Raw genomic sequence first — 19,426 nt, forward strand, 5'->3', positions numbered from 1 at the left:
GCATTAAGAGGATTGTGGGTCAAAAGTACCTATAAGAAGTACCTAAGTCCCTAACATTAATTTGAAATGTTGGCCCATTAGGGCTCCCCTGAACCCCCCAAATCTAACTGATCCACACTAGAGAAGCCATAATTTGGCTCCTGGTCTCAGACATTAAAAAAATTCAGATCCAATTTTGTTAACTCACAGGTAGTAAAAAGATCTACAGCCCAAATTTCAAAAAGCTGGCTCCCAAGCATGACCTCCACTGACACTAACATACCTAAAAAGACAGGTTCAGTTATTCTTTTCCTAGAGCCCATTGTCTTTAAAAAGAAGACCCCAAATATTAAGATTCAGTAAATACAGTTACAGTATTAGACACAGATATCAGAGTAATGGGTGCGATATAAAAACCTGAACAAAATAGGATAACAGTGGACATATTTTGTTGAAAGGATTCTCTCCCATTCTCTAGTGTTTGAAACAAAAGTAGATAATCTGAAAGAGATGCAGATGCATTAAAGAAAGTCAGTTTGACAATGCAGTTCAAATCACATTTTGTTCTCATAATAGTTGTTCAGAGGCAAATTTGTTTCTAACTTCCACTTTACAATCACAGTTGAGCTCTTTCTTCAAATATTGCAGTACATTGCATGCCATGGCATCAGATTGGCATACGCTGCTAAGAAACAGACAAAGCCAGACTTTAAATAGATCCTGAAGAATAAGTGAAGAGGGAACCAGCACACTATTATAAGCTCTGAGTAGAGATATTCTCCTCAGATAAGGAAATGCAGAAAACAATAAATCTTTCAGAGACTGGTCCTTTTGTTTTCCGAAAATATTCTAACAGGAAGATTTGCAGCCCTATCAAAAAGCCACAGAAGAGACCTTTCTTTCCTATCTTTCTCCCTCTCTTCCTCCCATCCCTGCCTTCCCCGCAGGCCGTGGAGATTTTGAGAAGAAACTCTGTTATATTTTTGGTCCCATTTGAAGCAGAAAGTCCACATTATTGCAATAGAGCTTATGTTCTCTAGACCTGTTGTCAAGACAAGGCAAGGAAGGCATTCCTACAAATTAGTATTTGGGCTGGCAAAGTGTTTCCAAATAGGAGTAGAATATTCTCCTTCTCCGTGAGGCAAAGTTAAGTGAAGTTATGTTGTGAGGTATATCTTAAAGCTACATTCTATAACATTATCTTTCTCCTATATTATACAAATAGTGACAACAGCAAAGCATATTCAGAGAGGTGCAACAAGTTCTGTTGCTGTTACCAAACAGACACCCTTGGCATATGGTACCTCAATGAGGAAGGTAGCTGCAGTTGCAAAATCTGTTATTATCCCTATGCTATGCCCCAGGGACATCCTTCTGTGGATAAGGCAGGTGCTGTCCTAATTTCCACAATAAAAAGAGAAGTTTCATATGAAATCATGGGGGCAACAAGCCAGAATTCATAAATGAACTATCACATTGAAAACAGCTTGATACTTGTATAAACTAGAGAGGAAAGAGCCATGACATTTGGATCCAGAATCATATTAGAATTCCAACTTGGAAGGAGGGGGGAGAGATTGTATGAGCCCATTACAGTGAAAGGCCTGAACCATGAAGTCAATTTCATATCCAGGTCTGAATTTCCCGAAGTTAGATTTCCGAAGTTCGATTTCTGAAGATCAGATCCTAGGTCCAATTCAGGACTTTCAACCCCACTCTTACCAGGCTAACTCAAACCACATGAAACCATATTAGAAAACCAAATGTTCCCAATTTAAAAAAAAATGCAAGCTGCTTTCCAAAGGGAAAATTCTTCAGGCTAGCATGGCAGTCACACAATTCTGAAGAAAACCCTTAATATATTATTTATTAATTATTTATTATTTATTATTATTATTATTATTATTGTTGTTATTATTATGGTTGTGCTAGTGCGCCCCATTATAGCCCATGGGCCCACTATGCTAAGGGCTGTACAAAATAGAGCTAATGTGTGTATAAAATGAGTCAGGCACACAAATACGTGCACTTCATAGGTAGAGGTGGTTTTCTGATAATAAACTGCACATCCATGGGATCAATGATATTATTCACCTCTGACAGCCTTCCTTCTCTCTGCCTTTTCACCTTCCCAAGAAATTATATTCTAACATCCCAAACCCAGAAGCAGGTTCAGGCAGCCACCATTTTAAAAAATCAACCTGCTAGAAAAATGTTTCCTACTTTCTCCCCAAATATGGAATTTTTCCTCCAAAATTACACCAGCCTGGGGTCCAGGAGAGGTAAGATTCAGTTAAGGACTATAAGAGTTTTTCTGTACATAAAAATGTACTGACTTTAAAGTCCATTATCCTGAGTCTCTGCAGGGCTAGCATGTGGAATTTTCATGCAGGAATATTACACTAGTGGAAAGGGATAATCCCAATTTTCAATCTCAATCTCAATTTTCAGTGAGACATACAGCACTTCCTCCTAGCCCGGGGAGTTCCTGAGATGAAAGACTTTAAATTTGTGACATTGTTATATATAGAAAGGATATTTTAAGTCATTCATGGAGGTATTTATTACCTTCAGCATGCCCTGAACATTTGGACTTGGTAATGCAGCAAAAGACGTCTGTTTAAGAGGGGTTTTCGAGGACTGAGGTGTGCTGCCCACAACAATGAAGGGGCATAAAGGTGTTTTTGTGGCAGGCTCACTGGCTGAGTTCCTGCTGAATTATTATTTTAATGTTGCTTGAGACTTAATTCGTGTGTCAAGGTACCTAGAGCCTTCGGTACACAGCTTTTTATTTATTTAAAATTGAAATAAATTAAATAAACAAACAAGCAAACACAAACTAAGTCATCTGGTTTTCCAGGACAGTTGCAAAAATGATTCATTATATATCAATCTCTAAAACATTTGTGACAGAGAGTTTAAGTGACTAGCCCATGATCATACAGAAGGTCAATGGCAAAGCCATGAGTCCAGCTGCTAGTGTAGCATCTGATCTACTAGAACATAATGCAGAAAAGCTTCCCCCAAGCATCTCCCCTCTCCAAGTGAAGGGGAGAATAAAAGATGGGAGATCCCAGCCCAACCAACATCTCACTCACCTAGGGAGGAGAAGTAGGAAGACATCTCCTGTTTCAGGAACCCAATGAGCCAGATAAAAGAAAAGAGAGGAGAAGCCTGTGTACGTGGGTACAGGAGGCAGATTCTTACCCAGGAAGCCTGATTTAAGAGGAAGGGAGAAAATGAATAATTCACCATAGAGGGTAAAGTCCTTCATTCTGTGCATATCTCTACACCTTCTTCCCCTAGAAACCATGTGTGACGTTATTGACATGAACTGGGACCATGTACATCATTGTTGCAACCACTGTTATATATTTGCAGCAAATACTATACAAAGGTTGCCGGGTGAGGTGTCTATGGGAAGGTTATGATTTGCTGGTTATAATTATGCTATCTGTACATGTGTATCATTTTTGTAGTTGAAGTTATGAATATTGGCTCTATACTTTCTGTATTACAAACTTAGTCTATGCTTCTGGGTGACACCCCGGACAAGTTGGTGTCAGCTCTGCCTAGCCCACTTGATGGTCCATTAAGGACCATCAGCTGTACAACTGACCCATTGAGCGAAAGCAGACACACCTTGTGACTCAGCAAGGTATGCAGGGACCTGCCTATGGATAGAACTCTAAGGTTTTTCTATGCCATGTGCTGGATAGCATGTCCTTGGGACAAAGAAAGCAAAGACCACATGGTAAGAGACTATAAAAGGCTGATGCCTCACCTCCATCTGGTCTTCAGTTCTGTTTCTTGCTTCTGGAGGAACTTTGCTACAAACTGAAGCTCTGAACAAAGGACTGAAAGACCCATCCCAGCTGTGGATGTACTCCAGAGACTTGATTTGTGCCTGCAGTTTATTCCATCACTGCTACAAGCCTGAACCAAGAATTTTGCCACTACTGTATGTAATTGATTCCGTTTAACCAATTCTAGCTCTCATCTATATCTTTTTCCTTTTATGAATAAACCTTTAGATTTTAGATTCTAAAGGATTGGCAACAGCGTGATTTGTGGGAAAGATCTAATTTGTATATTGACCTGGGGCTTGGTCCTTTGGGATCAGAAGAACCTTTTTTCTTTTACTGGGGTATTGGTTTTCATAACCAAACATCCACATAACAAGTGGCACTGGTGGTGATCCTGGGAAACTGGAGTGTCTAAGGGAATTGCTTGTGTGACTTATGGTTAGCCAGTGGGGTAAAACCAAAGTCTTTTCTGTCTGGCTGGTTTGGTTTGCCGTGGTGTGCAAAGGAACCTCAGCCTTGGGCTGTAACTGCCCAGCTTTAAATGATTTGTCCTGAATTGGCACTCTCAGAAGTGTCCCACCAAAGACAGCATCGTTACACCATGATCTGGAAATCAGGACTCCTGAGTTCTAATTCTGGCTGTTTCATTGACCTTCTGTATGACCTTGGGTAAATTCCTCAACCTCTGTGTCTTTTTCCTCATCTGTAAATTCATATGCATATAGAAGCCACCTCATTTAAACTGAAGGTATCAGCCTTTCTGATAAATTTGGGAAGTGGAAGACTTAAACTAGAGAAAACTTTTAGAGAAAAAGAATTTTCTATTATATTAAAATAATAAGTCACAAAGTTTAATTATCTTTTTTTCAAAAGTTTTCAATGTATTTATAGGCAGATCTGCACCTAATTTCTCAGTGTAACTGCATCTTATGTAACAGTTGGCTATAATTTAATCTTTCCAACTGTCCTCCTGCTTGCTCTTAACTGGCAGATTTTAATTCAGATCCATAACCAACTGCAGCAGGCAGCCTCAAACCTTCCCAGCAGACTCTTCTGGAGGTTAGTTCTTTAGTGGGAGTTAATTGAATGACGTGATATTGAAATATTCAGAGCCCATTGAAGAATAGCTGTGGGAATAGTCTTCCTGCAGCCAAAAAGAGTAAACATGCATAGGCTAAGATGTCCAGAATGGTCAGCTGAAGGAGTGGCACTGCGTTTTTAAAGGGAATGAAAATATACTGAATTTACATTCGGCACAAAGAGTTAATAGAACATTTTCGCATACAAAGATCTTAAGCCATTTTATAATCAGAAGGGAAAAAAAACCCACAGCCCTGGTCACATTGCTAACCTGAACATCATGCTAGAGCAAAAAGTCTTATCCTTAGTTTTAGAAATAGTGAGACAAAGAGCTTCCCTCAGAGTCTGTAGCAGTGATTCCCAACACTGAGCCATACCACAAGTAGACCAGTCACAAGGTCAGCATCTTGCCTTAGAAAATAAGAGAGTAGTTGAGTCATCAGATCTTGAACATCTGGCTGAGATGTACAGTTTGGGAAGTTCAGAGGAGATGTGGGTACCCAGCCTGTGTATATAAAAAGTAGGGATTTAAAGTCAGTTTGGAGGCATACACAGAAGCTCCTAAAATCTGGGTGTGAACTGGCAAGTTCCCAGCTGAGCAGATAGTGAGCAGGTGCAAGGAATGAAAGGAAGTTTTCACTTTCAGGTGTTGGCTGTCAGAGTCCTGTACATTTCTCCTTCAGTGTAAATATAGGTCACGTATTAGGAACACAGGGATTGCCCTACAGGATCAGACCAGTGATCTGTCTAGTTTGGTGTTCTGACTCTGACATTAGCCTCTAATGGATGCTTCGGAGGAACTTGCAAAAAAACCTGTAATAGGTCATTGTGAAATAACCTCACCATAAAGACAGGTTTCAGAGTAACAGTCGTGTTAGTCTGTATTCGCAAAAAGAAAAGGAGTACTTGTGGCACCTTAGAGACTAACCAATTTATTTGAGCATAAGCTTTCGTGAAGTGAGCTGTAGCTCACGAAAGCTTATGCTCAAATAAATTGGTTAGTCTCTAAGGTGCCACAAGTACTTCTTTTCTTCTCACCATAAAGGAAGATTCTTCATAAAGAATTTTCTGTAGTATCTGGCTGGTTAATCTTGCCCATATGCTCAGGGTTTAGCTGATCACCATATTTGGGGTCGGGAAGGAATTTTCCTCCAGGGCAGATTGGAAGAGGCCCTGGAGGTTTTTCGCCTTCCTCTGTAGCATGGAGCATGGGTCACTTGCTGGAGGATTCTCTGCTCCTTGAAGTCTTTAAACCACAATTTGAGGATTTCAATAGCTCAGACATAGGTGAGAGGTTTCTTCGCAGGAGTGGGTGGGTGAGATTCTGTGGCCTGCATTGTGCAGGAGGTTGGACTAGATGATCATAATGGTCCCTTCTGACCTTAGTATCTATGAATCTATAACACAAGGTAGCCGTTAACGCATGCCCAGAAGCACGCAGGTTTATATCCCTTATAAGAACATAAGAACAGCCATACTGGGTCAGACCCATAGTCTATCTAGCTCAGTATTCTGTCATCTGACCGTGGACAGTACCAGATGCTTCACAGAGAATGAACAGAACAGGGCAATTTCAGCTGATCCCCCTGTCATCCAAACCCAGCTTCTGGCAATTTCTATAGCATAAAAAAATGTACAGTGTAACTGTATATATTGTCTTTCTGCATATAAAACCAGTTTCTGAATCAGAGATTCTGAGGTATCATAAGTGAGAGTTCTTTTAAAATCATCATTTGAAAGAAGGAGATTTTGTTTTGTTTTGTGTTCCCACCCGCTACCCCCACCTTACTGATCCAATGTTCTTCTCCTTAGAACAAGGATAGAAGAGCAGCTAGCACCTATGAGCATGGTCGCAGGAAGCAATAGAAGTCTGATGTAGCTACCATGGGAGAGAGCACTATAACTTCAATCCGACTGTTTGAGAAATAAGACCAAACATTAAGAGGGATAGATAGTCCAATTAAGGCTTAGCTCCTTATGTCTTTGCCCGTGAGTAAGTACTTTTATTTGTCTCTCACTGGACTCTCATCAGCAGCCACCTCATCAGTGAAGTGCCAATTTCTATAGCATTGCCTGGACATGAACTGCCTTTGGCTCCTAACATCTCTCGAGCTTTAATTTAAAATAAAATAAAATAAAATAAAATAACAAGGTGTCGTTACACCTAAACTGCTTGTAAATAAAGCAGATCACCTTTGATTTTAAGAACAAGTCATTCTGGGTTTTTTGCTGCTATTTATTTTATGTATATGTTTACAACTAATCAGTAACAAATACATTAATAAATAAATGGCTCAGTACTATTTAAGGTCCTGATCCTGCAAAGACAAATATATCTGCTTCACTTTAGCACCATGAGTACTCAATTTGGAGTCTTATTGTTCATAGACCCAGTCTATGTAACCTTTTGTTTGTCGCACTAACACTCTCGTCCACCCTCCCATTTCCTCTGATTTCTTTTTTAAAAAGCCACTTTTTTCTTGTCTTTAATTAAATTGTAAACTCGTCAGGGCAGGGATTCTGCATAATGGTCTTGTCTGTAGCCTTTGGAAGCCATGGTAATATAAATGTTAAATTTAATAATGATGATAATGGTAATACCTTCAAGGGAATAAAGGCACAATATTTTTCTATAAATTGTTATTCACCTACATCACTAACATGGCACCAGGACAGACCCAAAGAAATGCTTGCAAATAAAGTTTGAACTTCCATTCTTTATATAAAGAACTTCTGGGATGATTGTGCATCAAGTGTATGTACAAAAGAAGACTAAGTGCTTGTCTTCACTGGTTGCACTGGCTTAACTTAAATTGATTTAGTTAAACTGGTGCAAATGTAACACCAACAGACCCCAGTCATCGGTGGGTGGGATTGAACCTGGGACCTTAGTTCATGAGCCTCTACTGCATGAGCTAAAAGCCAATTGTCTGTTAGCTAAGGCTGCAGAGCAGAGTCATTTATCTCTCTCTCTAAGTGATCTTGGTGCCACTAGATGGGACAGAACACCACACCCAGAAGGTGTGTGGATTACACAAACTCCTACATGGACACTCTTGAATCAAGTTGAGCTTGGCTTATATAGATTTAGCACAAATCAGCAAGGCTAAGTCTTTGGTTTAAATTTACTTAAGGGTGTTCCCACAGGATTTTGCACTAATTTAACACTTTGTATTAGTTTCCCAGACCTGAAAAAGACCTCTGTGTGGCTTGAAAGCTTGTCTCTCTCACCAACAGAAGTTGTTTCAATAAAAGATATTACCTCAGCCACCTCATCTCTCTAATATCCTGGGATTAACACGGCTCCAACACACCATGAATTTAAACTAATATCACTGTAAAAATAGTTTTAGTTCATGTGGTGCAACTTCGTGTGCAGATCTTCAAAACATAAATTACATATATATCTCAATAATGAGAGAGAAGGATGGTCAGTGGGATGTAATCAGTTAGCACCATGTCTAAGAGGACATTCTGGCAGGCTCCAACCTGGGCAGTTCTAATGTAGTCTTTGCCTCTAATGCATTCCCTAGGCTATGTTGCCAAGTGTTGTAGGCGGAAATGGAGTCACCGTTGTATCTAGGAAAAACTCTAAAGTGAATAAAGCCAACAGTCAGTGCCACTGGCAAGGTATGTATAAGGGGTGGAAGTATACTTTAGTATAACTGTGTATTCCAAAAAGTATGGCATGAGTAGAGGTAGGCCATATCCAGATTTACTGGTTCCTTCTGGCCTTGGAATCTTTGTGATCATCTAGTCTGACGTCCTGTATAGCTCAGGCCATAGAACTTCCCCACAATAATTCCTAGAGCAGACCTCTTAGACAAACATCCAGTCTTGATTTAAAAAATTATCAGTGATGGTGAAGCCACCACGACCCTTGGTAAGTTGTCCCAAAGGTTAATTACTCTCATAGTTAAAAATTTACACCTTATTTCCAGTCTGAATTTCTCTATCTTCAACTTTTTGTCATTGGATTGTGTTATACCTTTTTCTGCTAGCTTGAAAAACTAGTAATTAAACATTTGTTCCTCCTATAGATACTTATTGATTATAATCAAGTCACCACTGAACGAACCTTCTCTTTGTTGAGCTAAATAGACTCAGAAAACTCAATCTATAAGACATATTTTATAATCCTTTAATCATTCTCATGGCTCTTCTCTGAATCCTCTCCAATTTATCAACATCTAGGGGACAAAGAAGTGCAAACTTCTGGTATGAAGGACCCTTTAGACATTCTGTGGCATCACCCTAAATGTGTATATTATAACTCTTGTGCCAAAGTTCTGTGCAGTGTGAAGTATTTAGGGCTTTTATTTAAAATTGTTTAATATATTGTGGTAAACCCAGGACAACAGCTACAAAAGGAGGGTAGTAATTAGTCCCAGGGGTTTAAAAGGCTCCTCCCTATCCACTGAGGGGAGAGAACCATGGGGAAATAAGGTTCAGCTGGAAAACGGGTTGCTAGGGAACCAATTAGGTTCAGCTGACTCCAACTACTTGGGACCTTTTTAAACCCTCCCCTGGGTGGTAGGAGAGGGAGAGTGAGGAGTAGGGAAGTTGCCAGTAGGCTGTTTGCAGCAAGACACCGAACCTTCCCAGTAGGGAGGCTCCACTTGCTCCCCTGAAGGTAAGGAAAATAAGCACAAGGGACTGACTGAGGAGAGGAGTAGCAGGACCCTGTGCCACCTATAAGGATTTGCCTTGCCCCAAACCTGAGTCTCCAAGGCTAAAAAAGACTGAGCCTACTGAGACGAACAAGGTATTTTGCCACAATATATTTTATAAATGCTCACTTCACGTAGTGTGGTATGCTGGGCACTGGCAATTCAGGAGGTTGAAGAGACCCAACGCTTAGGCTTATGCCTCAGAAATGTGCACCTGAAAAATCAGGCCCCAAATTTCTCTCTGCTGCACTCTGTTTTCCTTCGTACTGTCTCTCCTTTCAGCCATTATTTTTCTCTTCTCTGCTAAAGCACATCTACCAAAATTAAGCAGCTAGCTGGATGAATGTCTACTGTAACAAAGGAAAGTGATGTGTCTAGACTCAGTGCAGCACTTCCTTACATGAAGGCTATGTCTACACTTGGAGCTAGGGGTGTGATTCCCAGCTCATCTAAACATACTCCATACCTGTTTGCTTGCAGACATTGAGAGAGCAACATTCCTTCCCCTTCAGTCCCCTGCTCCTTTACCAAAAGGCATAAGACTTTAGGAACCTTGCCCTCCACCACAACCCTTTTCCCTTCCTCATCCTTTGTAAACTATGCATTGCCTGAGGCCTCTCCACTACCATGTGAGGATTATCTTTCTGCTCTACCTTCCTCTCCTTCTGCTGGAAAGGTGCTTTCTGTAGCATCTTGCACCTATCCTCTACCACCTTTGCCCATGCGCCACCACCCACCTCTAGAAAAGGAGCATCTTTGGCAAGTTATTTCTACTTCCTCTAACTGCAACTGGGGAGGGAGCAGTGTATCATTGCAATATCACTTTTTCCCTTCCCCTTTTCATCTGTCTCTCAGACATCGTATTTTGCCTACTACTTGCTTCTAGAGGCAGACTGCCATCCCCATTACTCTGCTTCTTTCTAATACAATCCTACCCACCCCTGTGTGCTCCCTTGGCACATATTTCCTCCCTGTGCCCCCAATTCCCACATCATCCACATCTGGTGCAATGTGGACACACAACTACTAAGTGGCTCTGCTGCCTATAGCAGTAACTTTATGCCAGATGGCAAGAGACAACAAAGTGATCAGAAGCCTCACAGTTGTGGGCTGCCCCACATAACTAACATACTCCCATTAGTCTGCTATCATAAAGGAGCTGGATAAGTACAGAATTTGGTAGTTGTACAAGAGTCAGGACAAAAACATTATGAATGTGTATTCCCCTGTCCGAATCCCCAGTCAACTCAGGACTTTTTCTCCGGGGACCAAAACAATCATCTGTCTATTTAGCCAGTTCACAATCAACCAATAGAGCACTAGATGGTTACAAAACTTTAACTCTGGGAATGAATCAGGGTTGTGTTTCAATAGTAGGCAGTGAATAAGACCAGGCCACACATTCAACAGTAAGGAGAAAGCAAAATATTGAATACCTGCTCATTAATTGCATACTGCCCATTCTGTGCACAGAATGAAGCAGAGGTTCTAAGGAAAAAATAGCATGTGATTAAAGAGTATGTCATAATGCGTATGCACAAGAGCACGATTTAATGGTTAAGGGAATCTTAATTCTGCCGTATCCTAACTTCTGAATGCTTGACTTTGAAAATTTAACAGTCTTTCAATGTAGTTTTTGTATGTGACATTTCATATACAGTTCTTTGGAAACATAATCCCTACCCCAACTCCACACACATGTCCCAATAATCTGGCTAATTTATACTTTTTGTGGTGAGTGTTTTTCTATGTTTGCTTGTTTCTCTGTGACAGATCAGTAAACTCCATAATCTTCCTGGGATGTTAGAGACTAACCAGTTTATTTGAGCATGAGCTTTCGTGAGCTACAGCTCACTTCATCGGATGCATACCATGGAAACTGCAGCAGACTTTATATATACACAGAGAATACGAAACAATACCACCAATATGAAGCAACATCCACCAATGTGATATATGCCATCATGTGCCAGCAATGCCCCTCTGCCATGTACATCGGTCAAACTGGACAGTCTCTACGTAAAAGAATAAATGGACACAAATCAGATGTCAAGAATTATAACATTCATAAACCAGTCGGAGAACACTTCAATCTCTCTGGTCACGCAATCACAGACATGAAGGTCGCTATCTTAAAACAAAAAAACTTCAAATCCAGACTCCAGCGAGAAACTGCTGAATTGGAATTCATTTGCAAATTGGATACTATTAATTTAGGCTTAAATAGAGACTGGGAGTGGCTAAGTCATTATGCAAGGTAGCCTATTTCCTCTTGTTTTTTCCTACCCTCCCCCCCCCCAGATGTTCTGGTTTAACTTGGATTTAAACTTGGAGAGTGGTCAGTTTGGATGAGCTATTACCAGCAGGAGAGTGAGTTTGTGTGTGTATGGGGGTGGGTTTTTGGAGGGGGGTGAGGGAGTGAGAGAACCTGGATTTGTGCAGGAAATGGCCCAACTTGATTATTATGCACATTGTGTAAAGAGTTGTCACTTTGGATGGGCTATCACCAGCAGGAGAGTGAATTTGTGTGGGGGGGTGGAGGGTGAAAAAACCTGGATTTTTGCTGGAAATGGCCTAACCTGATGATCACTTTAGATAAGCTATTACCAGCAGGACAGTGGGGTGGGAGGAGGTATTGTTTCATATTCTCTGTGTATATATGAAGTCTGCTGCAGTTTCCACGGTATGCATCCGATGAAGTGAGCTGTAGCTCACGAAAGCTCATGCTCAAATAAATTGGTTAGTCTCTAAGGTGCCACAAGTACTCCTTTTCTTTTTGCGAATACAGACTAACACGGCTGTTACTCTGAAACCTTCCTGGGATGGTGATCAATTGTGTCCATTTTTACTGCACAGATGCTTAGGAATTTCTTTGAGCAGAGTGAAAGCTTTATCAGCTATTGAAAAATCATTTTTCTACTCCCTACAAATATCAGACATTGTACTTTTGTCAGTTACTGAGTACATGCACAAAAATAAAAGTAACTGAAATCATAATAACAAAAATAATGTTAAAGATTAATAACAGGTCACTTTCAATCCTACACAAACTCCTTCATTGGATAAATCAAAACGGAAGAGATTCACAAATGGCTGTCTTATTTACAGTAAAATTACTAATATTTGCAGTGTACTTGTACTTTGAAAAATAACTGTAGTTTACATGGCAAAGGAGAGCTTTCCTAAGTACTAGCTCAGTAAATTCAGTATAGGAGGGATAGCTCAGTGGTTTGAGCATTGGCCTGCTACACCCAGTGTTGTGAGTACAATCTTTGAGGAGGCCATTTAGGGATCTGGGCCAAAAATTGGAGATTGGCCCTGCTCTGAGCAGGGGGTTGGACTAGATGACCTCCTGAGGTCCCTTCCAACTCTAAGATCAAACTGTTTTTTTCTTCTTGCATCATCATCAGTTGTAAAGATTCTGGAGATAGAATTTAGCTGATAATTTTGACCATAATACAGCACCCCTCTCACTTTGCTCCACTCTGAAAAGCTGGAAAGTGGAGCAATTTAGGGTTGAGCAGCTGCTGGGGAGGGAGAAAGGCTCAGCAGGAGCAAGATAGTGGCAGGATGATCAACAGGAGAAGGAGAAGGAAAACAATAATAGATGAAAAGAAGAAACAAACTGATTGCAATATTGAAAGAAAAAACAGTTGGGAACATAAGTGGAAGGGAAGCAGCCAGAGACAGGAAGGGGTCAGGGAGGGAAAAATGGAAGAAATAAATGAGAATAAAGGAGACAGAAAAAGGAGTATATATCAGAAAACAGCAATCAGGAAAGAAATGACAGAAAAAATAGCAAAAGAAAAATTAGCGACAAAGACACGTGCTAGGAGAACAGGAAAGGACAATGTGAATAGAGAAAGGCAATGGGGAAGCACACAGCATATATGAGGAGAAAGAATTAATTGGTAAAAGGGATATATGGATGTGTAAGCAGGGCCAGATTTACACCTTATGCAACCCTAAGTACAGAATCTTCAGAGCCACCACCCCCACCCCACCCCCACCTCCCCATGTGGCCCTGCCCAGATCCCTCCTCACCCCCCCAACCCCGCATCCCCATGTGGCCCTGTGGCTCCCCAGCAGCCCTGTGTGGCCCGCTCTGCCTCCTGACTCGAAGAAGGCTGCTGTGACTTTTCACTTGAGGAAAAAATGCACCCGCCACATGCCTGTTAGCTGTTTGCCAACGCCTGCCAGACCAGTCAGCTCCGGCTGTTCTGGCACAACAGCAGCCTCTGGTGGGTGAAAGGGAGAACTGCAGCACATTTTCTGCAGAAAAAAAAATTCTGCCTCCCTTGGACACGATTTCTGCTCATACTGCAAGCGTCACCTAAAGGGAGGGGGCATGGCGTGAGACAAGTGGTATGTGGGGCATTTTCACAGGAGGCAGGACAGATCAGGAGGCTCCCTCTCTCCTGAGAACTCCCGAGCAGTGTGGCCACCAGCAGCAGGGCAGAAAAATATCCCAAAATACCACAACTCACAACTGCCCAACTGAGCTAGAAAATCACATACTTGGCAACCCGCTACTGTGCCTAATTGGAAACCCAGCCCTGTGTGTAAGCGTGTGTGTATTTGTTTCCCCTTCTTCCAACATCCTTGTCCCATTCTGACACCAGTGTTGCCCTTCTCTTGAGTGATGGTAGGTGTCCAAGACCTTGTAGATTGGTTTCCCAGTCAGTGATGCAGACTCTGAGTACATTAAAAGTATAACTTGCTTTATTTAGACATATACACCAGTCCTGAAACAGAGATGATCAAAAAACATGCAGGCAATCCCTTCTTTTTGGAAACTCAGACACACATCAGTGCTCAGTTCCCAGAGATCAACTCTGCCATAAGAATTGACTCTAATCAGACCTTAATGAAGAAAGCAATTTCTTGGTTCTTCTCTTGCAGATTGCACAACTTGTTGTATCCCTTCTACACAGCAGGTTGCAAGACTTACTAACAGGTCAGGCTTCTGTGCCAGGTATGGACTGGCTACAGAGATGAAGTTCCTACCCAGATTGAACACTGATGTATTTCTATATATTCATAGAATATCGGGTTGGAAGGGACCTCAGGAGGTCATCTTGTCCAACCACCTGCTCAAAGCAGGACCAATCCCCAACTAAATCATCCCAGCCAGGGCTTTTCAAGCCTGACCTTAAAAACCTCTAAGGAAGGAGATTCCACCTCCTCCCTAGGTAAACCATTTCAGTGCTTCACCACCCTCCTAGTGGAAAAGTTTTTCCTAATATCCAACCTAAATCTCCCCTACTGCAACTTGAGACCATTACTCCTCGTTCTGTCACCTGTTACCACTGAGAACAGTCTAGATCCATTCTCTTTGGAACCCCCTTTCAGGTAGTTGAAAGCAGGTATCAAATCCCCCCTCATTCTTCTCTTCTGTAGACTAAACAATCCCAGTTTCCTCAGCCTCTTCTCATAAGTCATGTGCTCTAGCCCCCTAATCATTTTTGTTGCCCTCCGCTGGACTCTTTCCAATTTTTCCACATCCTTCTTGTAGTGTGGGGCCCAAAACTAGACACAGTACTCCAGATGAGGCCTCACCAATGCCAAATAGAGGGGAATGATCACATCCCTTGATCCGCTGGCAATGCTCCTACTTATACAGCCTAAAATTCCATTAGCCTTCTTGGCAACAAAGGCACACTGTTGACTCATATCCAGCTTCTCGTCCACTGTAACCCCTAGGTCCTTTTCTACAGAACTGCTGCCTAGCCACATGGTCCCTAATCTGTAGCAGTGCATGAGATTCTTCCATCCTAAGTGCAGGACTCTGCACTTGTCCTTGTTGAACCTCATCAGATTTCTTTTGGACCAATCCTCTAATTTGGTTAGGTTCCTCTGTATCCTATCCTTACCTTCCAGCGTACCACTCCTTCCAGTTTAGTGCCATCTGCAAACTTGCTGAGGGTGCAATCCACGCCATCCTCCAGATCGTTAATGAAGATATTGAGCAAAACCAGCCCCGGGACCAACTCTTGAGGCACTCCTCTTGATACCGGCTGCCAACTAGACATGGAGCCATTGATCACTACCCGTTGAGCCCGATGATCTAGCCAGCTTTCTATCCACCTTATAGTCCATTCATCCAGCCCATACTTCTTTAACTTGCTTGCAAGAATACTGTGGGAGCCTGTATCAAAAGCTCCCCCCAGTCAAGGATTATTCCCCCCCATTCTTTTGGCCCCATTCCTTTAATGGACTGTGAAAATGGCTGAAGTATGTTACACGTTGCACCACATCGTGGCTGAACAGTATAATATAATTTAGCAGTTCATTACTTCTCCCCCTTGAAGTTTTACATTCCTACCATTTACAAAATTTACACTATCACACTACCTTTAAAGTTCAATATGCATCAGTCTGTTAAGTGTCTCTGAATCACATTGGTTTTCTAATTACACCTCAAAGTGTACCAATTTGGCCTTCATGGTCCATTAGTTGCAACTGTCCCTGGTCGGTTTGGAATCTTTTAGTTGTCTTGTTCTACATCTGCCATCTGTAGAGTTTCCTCTGTTAATTGGTCATTCTGAGGAATAAACTGAAAATGTCTACAGTTTCTGTTGAACGTTCCAGTGTCAGGCTCAATCACATTTGATATGGACAATTAATACTTTTTCTTTAAAACAGCTGGAGTTGTCCATCCTTTTTCTCCAGCCAGTTTGAGACAAACAGAGTCACCAGGTTCTAGGCATAGAAGATCTTGAACTATTGTAGAAGTGTTTGTAAATTATTTTTGCCTCTTAATCCAATCTGGCTACTCTCCAAGTCTGGCCACGTTGGAGAAAGGTTCTTTTCCAAAGTCGGAAAGTCATTCTCAGTTGTTTTCCCATCAGGAGATGTGCTGGACTATATCCAGTAGCTGCTAATGATGTTGATCTGTAGCTCAGAAGAGCTAGGAATGGATCTTTCTGCTGTAAGATTTTCAAGATTTCTGTACAGTTCTGTCAGCTTCTCCATTTGCTGGTGGATAATGTGGGCTGCTAGTAATATGATCAAAATTATATTTTGTTCAAAATTATTTACATTCTGCTACAGTGAATTGTGGTCTGTTGTCTGCCACGACTTGATCAGGAATACGGAAATGAGCAAAAGTGCACTTCAGTTTCTCAATAGCGCTAGGCATGTAATTTCTTTCAAGTACATTATTTCCATGTACCTAGAAAAATAGTCCACTATGACCAGGTAATGATGGCCTCTGACTTTGCATAAATCTGCATCTAGTCTCTTCCAAGGGCTGTGTGGGAGAGATGTTTTTACACTATATAGTTCAATATTGTTTTTTGAAGTTATTTGTTCTGAATCTTGCTTCAAAAGTCCAGTATCACCAACTTCTGCTAGTTCTTCCACCTTCCTCACTAGACCCATTATGGCTGCCATGCTGCACTGAGAAGGTTGTTGGTCTTTGATCACATGCACTCTGTATGCAAAGCTTTTATCTTTGTAAGTTGTTTCTGTGGTGAACTGGCCCATACAGTTCAGAATAACTCCACGGCTACTCAAGGCTGTGTCAGGTGATTTCAGCTCTGGCAGGGGATGAAGATGATTGTAAGTCCCCTCTGAGATGATGATCACTGCTCCTGAGTCAATTTTAAAGTCAAGAGTCTTTCCATTAATATTTCATTCTCCAGGCAGGCTGCGTCATCACACGTGGTAGATCTCAGGAACAATGGCTTTTGACTGTCTGTAGTATTCACTTCCCTGACTGAATGTCCATGTTTTGCTCAGTTAATACATCTTGCACCTTTATGTGGTCACACATCTTGAGCTAAGAAATTTTCTACATTTTGTGCATTTAGTCTGAAAAGTTGTGTAGTTACCCTGGGTCTCCCCCATAGCCTCAGGACTTTTACAGTAATGACTTTCAGCAATCATGCTGTGTCTGTTTACAACTTCTAAGATAGTTTCAAGTTTTTCAAGTTACTCCTGCCTTTTGTTCTGCTGTTCGACTAGTCCAGACTGCTTTTCTATCTGTATAGCTGTAGATGGATTTAAGTGTGCCTTTAATTGTAATTGCTGTGAGAGGTTTTTGTCTGTTAATCCAATAACCAGACGGTCTCTGATATCTTCATGTTTTGCAGTTCCAAAATCGCTTTTCAGCCAATGCATGCAGAGTCCTTATAAAAGACTCAACATTTTCTCCTGCTTCCTGAATTCTCTGGTGAAAAAGTGCTCTTTAATAAACCACATGTCTTGGTGGTATATAGTATGCCTCAAACAGAGCCAGAACCATTTCATAGTCATCTTTGTGACTATCTTCAGTAAAATCAAAGGATTTAAAAATATAATATCACAATTATGGAAACAGTTACCTATTAGTTGTTCTTGTTGTTGACAATTATATGGGGTCCATTACTGTGGTGGTAGCGACGGTGCTTTTATTATTTATATTAATATAGTGTCTAGGAGCCCTAGTCATGCACCTGGACCCCTCTATGCTGGGTGATGTACAAACACAGAACAAAAAGACAGTCTGTGAGTGTGACCCAGGACTGCTTGGTGCCAGCTGGCAGTGGGTACAAGGGTTTACAGGGTTTTACAGGGATTGCCTGTGTCAGATGTATATATTAGTTCACTAAAGGGTAGCACATGAGGTCTCTACTGAGAGCCAGTGTCCACTAGATATCATAATCCATTGCATAATGTATGTACAGAAAATATTTAAGGAGGTAAGTATCTATGCAAAAAATTATGTTCTTAGAGTCTTGAAAGTAAGGCAGGTCACCAGGAGGTGACTTGCCTCTGACAGGCTGCTTTTGGGTAGAATGTAGCAGATGCTTATTTCCCAGTAAGATGGCTTGGTCATTCTGGAGGAACCAGTTCCTGTAGAGCATGTTCTATCCACACACTGTCTACATATGACTGACCTGTTACCTTATTTTACATTCTAGGCTTATCTGATCAAGGAGAGTGCACAAGTGGGGGCAAGCAGGGTCACAGCCCTCCCCTCCACCCCAATTGGCTGGGGCACAGAGCACTTCTGTCCCCAGGGAAGCAGAGTGGGCAGCAAGCTCCTCTGGCCAAGGAGCCACAGCAAGGGGCAACAAGCTTCTCTGGCCCGGGGGCTGCAGTGGGAGCTGACAGCTCCTCCAGCCCAGGGCCACAGTGTGGGCATGGAACGTGCCCCTCCAAAAGATGTGAAATTTGAATTCCTGAGCACACCTCTGATGCATTGTTATCTTGTCCATTGTGAATGGTTCCTTGGTGTTCCCTCTGACCTTAGCTAATAAAGACATTCTGTTTCCAGCCTGCTTACTCCTGTCCTGCAAGAAATGAGGCCTCATACATGTCCAATTCCTTATATCAAGTCAGCCCTACATTCCACTGCTTTTGTTTTTCTTTTTTGTATTATCATTTGTTTCATTTACATCATATTCCTGTCTTTCTGAGCTTTCTTTTTAAATTCACTACCCAGCAACACATTTCCAAAACCAAGGTAGTTGTAATCATTTGAACCACCATTAATACTAGGCTCAAATTATGAACAAGGAGGTGCAAGATCACCTCCTATAGTATAGCCTACCAGGGTATAATTCCACATTATAAGCTTGCTCTGTCTTTAAAGCATCCTTTGTAATTTTAATTTTGCTTTTATTACTTATAAAAAAAACTAGTACAAAATATAAAAATCTTTCCACAGAAAAGATCTTTTATCACCACAGGAAATTTAGATGTGAAACAGAACATAGTCCAATTACAATAACATTACCTGGGTCCAAACCAGAGGTTGTACTTTTCAGCCACTGCACAATACTTGCTATCACCAGCATAGGCAGCTTTTAGTTTACCAACATCCTAGTATCTCAACGGTTCTCCGCAATTTGGAGACTGTTCCCCCAAAGTAAACCCACATGCCGACTACTCTTACTCTAAAAC

Source organism: Eretmochelys imbricata, chromosome 2 (assembly GCF_965152235.1).
Source record: "Eretmochelys imbricata isolate rEreImb1 chromosome 2, rEreImb1.hap1, whole genome shotgun sequence".
Lineage (NCBI taxonomy): Eukaryota > Metazoa > Chordata > Testudines > Cheloniidae > Eretmochelys > Eretmochelys imbricata.